The 8379-nt window shown below is 48.6% G+C and overlaps 1 long non-coding RNA gene across 1 annotated transcript; it reads left to right on the top strand.

The window, feature by feature from the left end:
• The first annotated feature begins 709 nt into the window (after window positions 1-709).
• LOC141987417 (uncharacterized) lies at window positions 710-6614 on the top strand. Its single transcript, XR_012639523.1, has 3 exons — window positions 710-795; window positions 2333-2442; window positions 3929-6614. It is a non-coding gene; the product is annotated as an uncharacterized LOC141987417 (long non-coding RNA).
• Window positions 6615-8379: the final 1765 nt, after the last annotated feature.

The following is an 8379-nucleotide window of genomic DNA, read 5'->3' as shown; positions in this document are numbered from 1 at the left end:
TCCCAACCCAGTCCCACAATGCACCGGGCGCGCCGGGCTCCCTCAGCGCCGCCTGAATGAAAATGTCGCCGCTGCCGCCGCCGCCGCCGCCGCCGGGCGGGGGGCATGACACCCGCCCCCCCACCACGATCCCTCTCCTGGCTCCGCGCCCCACGCACCGGGGGTTAAACCCCTCTGCGCCCGCGTGCGCACACACCGGGCCCGGCCCTGCCCTCCCCCCCACGGGCTCCGCGCCTCACGGGCAGGGGGGGTTAGCCCCTCCTCACACAGGCAGTACCTCCCGCCGGGCCCTGCCCCCCCCCGCGGGCTCCGCGCGGCGTGAGTCGGGGGTAAATCCCCACCCCGCCACACACACTGCCCCCCCGCCAACGGACACCGCGCGGCACGAGTCGAGGGGGTTAACCCCCTTTTCCCCCGCAACGGCCTCAGCGCAGCCCGGGCTGGGGGTAACCCCCCCTCACACCCCGGGCCCTGCCCCCCCACGGGCTCCGCGCGGCACAAGTCGCGGGGTTAACCCCCTCCCCCCCCCACTGGGCTCCCTCTGCCCCCCTCCCCCACCCACTACTCCGCGCCGCACGCGGGTTAACCCCCCTCCCCCACACCGCCCCCTATCGGGCCCTACATCCCCCCTCCCCAGGCTCCGCGTCCCACTGGGGCCAGAGGCCTTTAACTGCAGCTACCTCCCTTTAAGGGGAGGGAAGAGCAGAGAGGAGCCGAGACTCAGGGCGCCAGAGCGGGAGAGTGAGGGAGAGAGCCCGGGACGAGGGAGGCCTCTAACCCCCGAGAGGAATGGGGGTGAGCCCCCTGTGATCCCTGGCCTGCTACCCCCGAGGGGAATGGGGGTGAGCCCCCGGGGATCCCCGGCCCTGCAACTCCCTAGGGGAATGGGGATGAGCCCCCTGTGATCCCTGGCCCTGCAACTCCCTAGGGGAATGGGGGTGAAACCCCCCGGGGGATCCCCGGCCCTGCCACACCGGCGGAGAACGGGTGAATGTAACGCCTGCGGTGGGGAAAATTGTCAGCTCCACTGGTTTTCTCACGTATGGTTGTTGTGGGGAGTGGAGTGTTCCACACTCGCTAACTCCAGCCATGCACGCGGCGGGGGATTGAAATGCAAACTTCTGTGGGCCTCCTGTGCGAAGCCGGGAGAGCGGGGAATCCTAAGCATGCAGCGCCGCTGAGTATGCAAACTGCACTATGCTTTTTAGTGAATCGTTTGAAAGAGTTGTAGCACAGACAGTTTTGAGATCAGTCTCTGTCTGGACTACTTCAGTTTCAAAGCATGCTCTTCTCTTTTGGGAGAGAAGTATCATTCACCTTTAGGGCATCAATCGCTTTGTAAAAAAAAATCTTTAGTTCATATTAAGACAGAGGTCTTGAAAAAAATCAAAGTAGGATTTTCCTTGGAAAATGCCATTAACGTCTACAGAATTTAAGCTTTCATTTAAAAAACAAACACCACACAACTAGCCCTTACTTTGCCCAAATAACCCTGAATGGAGATTTCAGAGTAACAGCCCTGTTAGTCTGTATTAGCAAAAAGAAAAGGAGTACTTGTGGCACCTTAGAGACTAACCAATTTATTTGAGCATGAGCTTTCGTGAGCTACAGCTCACTTCAATCACTAATGTGGTGCTGTCTTCCTAAGGGCTTAACGTCTACACAGGGAAACCTACCAACATAATGACACCACTTTTACTCCCTGTGGGGGCATGCTTTTCCAGTACCTGTTCCAGTTTAGTTTATACCAATTATAGTGCAACAAACCTACAGGGAGACAGCTCTAGTGGTACAGTTAGGAGCAGGGTGTCTTGGATGTGCTGTGCACCCATTTGAGCAGAGAGCCTTTGGGAGGTGTGTCACTAGCTGGAGCATGAACCCTACTACCCCAAAAGAGGTCTCTGCATGCTGAGGGGGAGGCAGTTGATGGTCGTATTCCATTAGTGGTGGTTGGCTCCTGCTGCCACCCAGCAGGGGATTTCGGCTAGAGTGGAGGCTGGTCCTAACACCACTTAGGGTTGCCAATTTTGGTTGGATTTATTCCTGGAGATTTCATCACATGACATAATCTTTAATTAAAGATGAATCTTTAATTTCTGGAGCCTCTAAGACAATCCTGGAGGGTTGGCAACCCTAACACCACTCCAGCAGAGGGTTTTGCAAGATATGAGTGTGAACTCCCTATATGGAACCTTCTCTGCTGGCCTGGTAGGAGGTCTGCCCACCCAAGAGCCCGCTGTTTGGTGGGGTAATGTTGGCAGGGGACCTGTTGCCACTGGTCTTCAGGATGGATGTGGCTTCACTGCTCTTCAGCAGCTTCTTCCCGTTTTAGGACAGGATGGGGGTCAGTCCAGGAGAAGAGAAACATCAGCTCCTACTTCTCGCCCCAGAAGAGGACTCTGTATTTGGGGGCTAACACAAATTGATCGGAGGACTCTCCAGGTGGTAACTTATTTGGTATGGGGGGTGGTGAGGCAGCAGTAATTGGAAGCCCAGGGTCTTGAGGCCCAAGCAGTGGACTGACCATCAGTAGACAGAGGATAAGGGAGTGTAGCTTGGGAGGTGCATGGCTCTGCATGGTTGTATTTCAGCCTGATGATAAGGCTTAATTCTTGACCTAATAGGTATCAGGAACATTTTTTCAAGCCCTATATATAGGGAAAATATAGGGATATTTGGGTTAAAAATCTATGCTGAAACATAAGTCATTACCTCTTCTACAAATTATACTTTACATTATTAACATCAGGAGAAAATTTAAAAATATGACTTTCAACCATTTACATTTGTTCACATTTTGCAGACTAGAGACTAGACTAAAGTCAGTTTCAGGTGTTTACAGTAACTTTTTTTGCTTTCATGTGGTTTGCGTGGGCTGCTCCTATGCAGCAGTGTTTCGATTGCAAATACTGTAAGGGAGTGTTTAAGTCCAAATCTGAAAAATAAAAATGGTGTTTGGTGTCTCAATAGGTACTTTAATACCACCTTTGAACATGTCTGCATTGGGGGAAAAGGTTGTATTTTTAACATGTTAAAATCCTAATGTAGACAATGTAAGTTGGGGTTTTAGTACATTAAGTAGCAGAGGTAAACCTCAGGAAGGAGCCTAAAGTTTACCTCATCCTGATAACATACTAAAATTATAATTTGCTTGTCTACCCTAGGATTATAATATATTTAAAAAATCTTTTAAATCTATTTTTAGCAAAGGCAAGGCTTGAGAGGTTGGTTTCATGGAGCACTCAGAAAAACTGAGGGCATGGCTACACATGCAGATGTAGAGCGGTGTGAGTTAAAGCAGCCCTTGGAGGGCGCAGTAGGGAAAGCGCTGCAGTGGGTTCACACTGTCAGCTGCAAGCGCACTGGCGTGCAGGGCCGCCCGGGGTGGGGGGGGGCAAGTGGGGCAATTTGCCCCGGGCCCCACAGGGGCCCCCTTGAGAGTTTTCAGGACCCCCCCACGAGAGTTGTCAGCGGCACTTTGGCGGCGGGTCCTTCAGTGCCGCTGAACACACCCGGAGTGAAGGACCCGCCACCAAAGATCCACCGCCGCTTCTTCCGCTCCGGGTCTTCGGCAGCAATTTGGCAGCAGGGGTCCTTCCACTCCATGTCTTCGGTGAAGTGCGCCGGAGACCCGGAGCAGAGGGACCCCCGCTACCAAAGACCCCAGACCCCCTGAATCCTCTGGGTGGCCCTGCTGGCGTGGCCACATTTGCGGTACTTGCAGCGGCATTGGGAGTGGTGCATTATGGGCAGCTATCCCACAGAGCACCTCTTCCCATTCTGGCACTGTGGCTTGTGGGAAGGGGGAAGTCCTGTCCCAACGCCCCGTGATGCATCGCTTTGCATCCCAGCAATCCCTGTGCTTCCGTCCACATTTGGCACCATCTTTCAATGTTTTTTGTACTGCGCGCTCTGTCTTCCCTTTCAGTCTGCGGGAATGGATCCCAAAGTGCTGAGGAATATGCTGATGGGACTCGCCAGCACATCACGAATGGCAGTCGAATTACTCCTTAAGCTACAAACTGACAGCGAGGAGTCCGATGATGATGTCGGTTGCATAACACATACGACACGAGATTGCTTGTGGCATTCACGGACGTGCTTACCGCAGTGGAACACCACTTTTGGGCTTGGGAAACAAGCACTGAGCGGTGGGGTCACATCGTCATGCAAGTCTGGGATGATGAGCGGTGGTTGCAGAACTTTTGGATGAGAAAAGCCACTTTCATGGGACTCTGTGATGAGCTTGCCCCCACCTTGCAGCGCAAGGACACAAGATTGAGAGCTGCCCTGCCGGTGGAGAAGCGTATGGCTATTGCAATCTGGAAGCTGGAAACTCCAAACAGCTGCCGATCGGTTGCTAACCAGTCTGGAGTACGAAAGTCAACCGTTGGAATCATTGATGCAAGTTTGCAGGGCCATAAATCGCATCCTGCTCAAAAGAACCGTGACTCTGGGTAACGTGCATGACGTGGTTGGCTTTGCACAAATGGGTTTCCCTAACTGCGGAGGGGCGATAGGTGGGACGCATATTCTAATTCTGGCACCAGCCCACCTAGCCTCTGAGTACATTAATCCCCAAGTGTTTGATTGCCTTTTTTGGCTGTGTCTACCCTAGGAAATTTAGATGATGCTTTAGGGTCTGAACCTACAAACCTTACTGGGTTTGCCAACAGTATGATAAGAGGTGTTGTTTTAGAATGTATTAGATAACATATAGGGCTGGTTGAAAACGGAATTCTGTCCCATGGGAAAGTCCAATATTTCAACATTTTGATTCATCCCAGACTGAGACAAAGAGTAGAAATCTTGAAGTTTTTCATGAAACAAAATATTCTGAAATATTTCAGCTTTAGGAAAATGTTTGTTTTGATTTGGTCAAAATGTTCCAACTTTATCATTTTGATTTTTATATTATATTCAATAATACAATGTAAAAGTTTAAACAATCTAGTCAGAACAAAATGTTTTGATAATAGGTAGTATTTTAACACATTAGCATGTTGTAGCCTAGGCTTCCCCTGACCCTGTGGTTCACTTTGACCAGCTAACGCATGTTAAAATATAACTTGCCCTGTTGAATGTGTTTTGAAAATACACTCTTTATACCTGATGTAGACATGCCCCCTGAACTAGTATTCAGTGGAACTTCTTGCTTCAGCAATAGTTGTGTGACTTCAGGGTATGTTTTAGCCCAAGTGTAGGATTGGGCTCTTAATTTCATTTCAAATGCATGATGTGACCATAAGGTGCTCAGATACTGTGATCACCCTGGTATAAGAACCTAGATCGAATAGAATATCATGGTGCATATTTTTAAAGATTTCTTTGCTGGGTTATTACAAATCAAACATTTCTTCTGTTCTGTTCAGAACATTTCTTCTGTTACTGGCTTTTCCCCCTCGGTTGCAGTATAAAACTCTGTCATCATTTATAAGAGTGCCTCCCGCCAATCACCTACCATTGGCTATTTTAATTAACAAAATCAAAGTTTGGGAGCTCCCACTCCTTGACAACATCTCCAATGTACTTGCCCTAAGCCAAAAAGTGAGTCAGTGCAAGACCCAGGGGTTCTTGCTGCTACTTTTAAGGCAGTGTTGCTGCCATCTCTCTTTTTAAAAGAGCTCTTATGTTTAAATTTGAAAATTTCAGATAAAATCTATTAAAAAAACTAAAGAGCCATAAGGAACATAGATGACATTCAGTCTAGTTCAGGGAGCACACACAAACCTCTCTGTGCCCCTTATGTCCCACTTAATACAGCACCTACATGGGATGTAAGTCTTGTTATGGCCCTCTGGACTGAAATGTATTTCACCCAATAACTGTTCAGGGAGTCTAAATCTACTGTCATTGCAGCCTCAAGTCGCTGGATGCCCCAAAGAAATCAGTAGGGTTGTGCAGTTGTAACAGACTGCAGAATCTGACCCACGTTGTATGTTCTCTTGATATGTTTCAGACACATCGTGTTTTATTAAGATAATAGGCCTGATTCTCCTCTCATATGAGTGTAAAATCAGATGTAACTCCAGTAGGGTTACGCTGATGTAAGCAAGAAGGGAATGAAGCATACCAAGTACAGCAATAGCTAAGGAGAATGGAGGGTAGGGGAAATTGCAACTGCTCAAACTCAATAAATTAAAACATGCACCAAGCTGAAACATTACAAATGCAGAGTCTCATTCCAGGGCATGTGCTGTTAACATGTTTCCAAAAATGAATCTGACCTCTTGGAATCTAAAATAATAAAAAGGGCCCAGATTTCAGTCTTTTTCATTTGATTGTATAACTCAGAAATGGTTTGGATTTTTTTAAAATTGACTTCATTTCCAAGAAAAGAAAACCACATTAACAACAACAAAAAAAGCCAAGACACTTTAGCTTAAAACTTGTTTGGCTGCACATGCCTGGTAAATTTTCTTCACAAATGTGGATATTTTGATTTTATGGATAGCATAGGACCCAATTTTGTAATTACAGAATAGATTACAATATACTAACAGCCTTTCCAATGTGCAATTAAGTACCTAATTAAGTAATTGCCTGCTAATTCAAAGAGTCTCTTTTTGTGGAACTGTCTTTGAAAAAGTCCTGTCTAAAAATAAATAGAAACAGAGGAAAATAAATTGTTGCTTTTCTTTTCTGTTTTTAATTGATCTTTAATTTGTGAGAGAATGTAATGCTCCTGGGCCCAATCCTGCAAGATGCTGAGTCGTTGCGAGTCGGAGGTGCTCAACAACTTATAGGATGAGCCTCCATGAAAGGCCAGGACTAATAACATATAGCTGCTTTGCAAACTTCCCTATATAGATCTGTTAATGTACTTCAAGTTCTTCAACTAGTCCAGTCCTAAGCCTCTCCTGAGTGGAGATTGTCTATTTGTATGAAGGTTTTTATGATGTGGACAAATGGGGACTAGAACGAGCAACCTCATACTCACTTCTGACCGACATTTTTAGAAGGTGGGTTGGTCTATGGCAAGGGGCAGTTGGCGATCAGGTGATGTTTTGTGCAAATTGAGTCAGTGTGGTTGTATCTGTTTTGATAAGATATGTACATGTGCCGAAAGGTTTTGACAGCAATTTTAATTAAGTCTAAAAAAATCATAAGTGTCTCCCTAGGTGACAAGCTAGTTCTCTTAACCAGCGGTTCTCAAACTTTTGGCCATCACACTATTGCCATTGGATGGGGCGGCGGGGGGCAGTTATGGGCAGGGGGTCTGGGGGCGGTCAGGGGACCGAGAGTAGGGGTGGTGGATGGGGCAGGGGTCACCAGGGGCTGTCAAGGAACAGGAGGGGTTGGATGGGGCAGGAGTCCTGGGGGGGCCGTCAGGGGGCGAGAAGCAGGCGGGGGGTCAGATAGGGGGCGGGGGCCAGGCCATGCCTGGCTGTTTGGGGAGGCACAGCCTCTCCTAACCGGCCTTCCATATAATTTCAGAAACCCGATGCAGCCCTCAGGCCAAAAAGTTTGCCTGTCCCTGTCCTAGACCCTTCACCCACAACTCTGGGAGCTGGGCTTTAAGCCAAACACCAAGTATTGCAAGAGTTGTGATAAACTTCCTTCCTTTTCCACCTCTCCTCTGGGTTTACCCTTCCCACAGGATCAGGATCCCAGGGTTCCCACTTTGCTTTCTCCCCACCAGGTTTCCTCCTCTCTTCACTTGCCCCAGAAAGCAACGGTAGACCACCACACAACAGCCTTCTTCTGCTTTCACTTCCTGGCTTTATACAAGCCCCCCAACTACTCCTGCCCAGATGGGCTCGATCTTCAATTAGTGCTTGACAATCAAGCCTAAGTCTCACCCCAGTACACTGCACCTGGGGAATTAACCCCTTCTGAGCCACCTGAACCCCTTCAGGGGTGGCATGGGGTGAACACTCCATCACAATTAGATGAGATGCATGCTCTCTATACAGGTTTTCTCTTGGAGGAGTTTCCACTTGCAATTTCCCCCAATTTTCCCACCAGGGATGAATTTGTAAAATCTCCCCCTCCTAAAAGTCATAGATCTCGAGGTAACGGCAGAGGGCAGGAACAGCTGCATGGGGTCCAGTGCTGCTACACTGCTCCCTGGGCTCCTTCCTCTTCTGGGGATGACAGCATAGCAATACGGTACACTTAGGCTGCTAGTCAGCACAGTGATTCAGTCAGTTCAGGCTTTCTCTAACAAGCGGGTCTGTAGTGTGGCTGGTGAGGCCTGAAACTATTGTGTTATGGCTTTATTTACAACCTTGAAAAGCACATCAGTGCATGGGATTTCTTTCAGATTCTCTACATAGTTGTTCCAGCTAATGTTTTTCTCCCACTACGTTCTCAGCAGATTTGCAAGGACTGAGTGTAGAGGACTGGCCTCTTATAGGAGCACACACCAGGAAATGC

The sequence above is a fragment of the Natator depressus genome, chromosome 1 (genome assembly GCF_965152275.1).
Source record: "Natator depressus isolate rNatDep1 chromosome 1, rNatDep2.hap1, whole genome shotgun sequence".
In the NCBI taxonomy this organism is placed as follows: Eukaryota; Metazoa; Chordata; order Testudines; family Cheloniidae; genus Natator; species Natator depressus.
This window is presented reverse-complemented; position numbering and strand designations above follow the sequence as displayed.